This window comes from Petaurus breviceps, unplaced genomic scaffold, assembly GCF_028583685.1.
Source record: "Petaurus breviceps papuanus isolate PSGF00001 unplaced genomic scaffold, PetGlider_PUasm1.0 189, whole genome shotgun sequence".
Lineage (NCBI taxonomy): Eukaryota > Metazoa > Chordata > Mammalia > Diprotodontia > Petauridae > Petaurus > Petaurus breviceps.
Window position 1 is genome coordinate 42,008,805 of NW_027185809.1, and position 2,032 is coordinate 42,010,836.

Genomic DNA, 2,032 nt, shown 5'->3' on the forward strand with positions numbered 1-2,032 from the left:
GAATCAAATGAAATAATATTTGTAAAACAATTAGCACAGTGCTGGCACATAGGCACTTTAATACGATTGTCCCTTTTTACCGATCCCTTTGTTTATTGCCCATATTAAAATATCTATTTGAAGGGATAGCCTGCAGAGCTGGTTCAGCAGCATGTCTGAGACAGACAATCCAGGCAATTAACTGGGCCTAGAGTTGAAAAAGAGGAAGAGAAGAGGCTAACGTGCTTTGGGAAAATTGAAAAGCATTTTTATAGTCCTAAAGCTTTCCTAAATAGCATAAGGCACATCTTTGCAGCACAGACATTTTTATCAATGTTGCCGCAAGACCTATAATATTATTGCCTCTGAAGAACTAAAGACAAGTATCTCACAGAGGGCAATGGAGAGTTGTATGATGGGAGTGAACATGGTACAAGGCATAGACAGCAAAGAACTATGGAAAACAGCAATAAAGATTGGCATCAAGGAACTTTATGACGGAGAGTAAGGATGGTCAAACGGTAAGAGTGAAACATGACAGATGGATAGCCAGAGAGCACCCTAATGTCCCCCCAATGTCAAGAGAAAGTGAAAAAGACATTGAGCCTATGGACCTTCTGTGGCAAAGTTCAGGTAGGCCATGGATGACTATCACACTGGGTGGTGAGGTTGTTGTGAATGGGTTGTGATCATTATCATTGGCAGTAATTCTTAAATTGATAATATTACAAACCCATTTGAGTATGTGAGTAAATAAATAGCTTTCCAATGTCTGATGTGTACTACTTTGTATACTGAGTAACTTTTTTATTTTATTTTTTTTTGAGGGTCATATGTTGGCATGTATTATTTAAGCTGGAGAACAGCCTATGAGGGGGGTGGGAGGCAAGGGAGGAGCCAGGGAGCTGAGAGCCTCTCATCCGTGTCTGCTCTAGACGGGGTTGATCATAATTTCTGAGCCTTGGTCCAGGGCACACAAGGAAGCACATGCTAAGATGAGGTTTCAGGGGTACAGTTTCAGGAAAACATCAGGGGTGGCCAGAGCTACAACATCCAGCCAGTGGTGGGGCTGGGATTCTCCTTGGGTCAGCAGCACCGCTTCCTTTTGGGAACTGAAGCCTATTGATAAAGTCCCATCCCACATATTTCTTATAAAACATTCTTGTAGTTTTAAGTCTTTGTGCTAAAGAGTTCTTTCATCTCCTTTCTAGCTTCTTGTACTTTGCTTCTAGTTTCTTTGAATATGCATCCAACTTGTAAGCTGCCTGCTCAAGAGTGGCTACTGGCTCCTCAATTAAAGTTATCTGATCCAGATAAGGCTGAAGGGCGGCATATTTCTGGTTTAAGTCCTTTAGGTTTCTACTTACATTTACTGCAATATCTTTCGTTTCTAGATACTTCAAGCTAGTCAGTTTGTTCATGTTTTCTAGAAGTTTATAATCTTCACTGGTGGCTGTCAGCTAGCCTGTCAGGTACGTGGCCATTTTGGAGAACATGTCCTGGCACAGGACCATGATGTCCGCCTCGGCTGTCTCCACCACGGCATTGTCTAGGCTGGGGAAGGGAGGAAGGAGAAAGGATGGGGAGGAGGAACGGGAGAAGGAGGGTGAGAGGGAAGGGAAAGGGGACAAGGAAGGGGAAAAAGGGGAAGGGTGAGCAGTGGGAGAGGGAGGTAAGGGGAGAGGGCGAGGAGCAGGCCGCGGATCGCCTAAGTAACTTTTTTTAAACAAGGAACCCTGTTAATCCCTTCTGGGGAGATCTTAAACATCAGTCATTGATTTTATTTAAGAGAGGTTTTCCCAAAAAACCTCAAGAAGGAGGCCTGTGTGTGGGAGCGGGGGAGAGAGAGAGAGAGAGAGAGAGAGAGAGAGAGACAGAGAGAGAAAGAGAGACAGAGAGAGAGAGACAGAAACAGAGACAGAGAGAGAGACAGAGACAGAGAGAGACAGATATCTAGTCCCTTAATCTTTTCTTTATGGGGTTGTGCTTCCTGCAAGGGAGTGAGCTCTGTCTGAGGCTATAGTTAGGGCCCATTTGTGGGAACAGGTGCCTT

The 2,032-nt window shown here is 44.2% G+C and overlaps 1 pseudogene; it reads right to left on the reverse strand.

The window, feature by feature from the left end:
- Positions 1-1,173: 1,173 nt before the first annotated feature.
- LOC138164073 (biogenesis of lysosome-related organelles complex 1 subunit 2-like) lies at positions 1,174-1,511 on the reverse strand (annotated as a pseudogene).
- Positions 1,512-2,032: the final 521 nt, after the last annotated feature.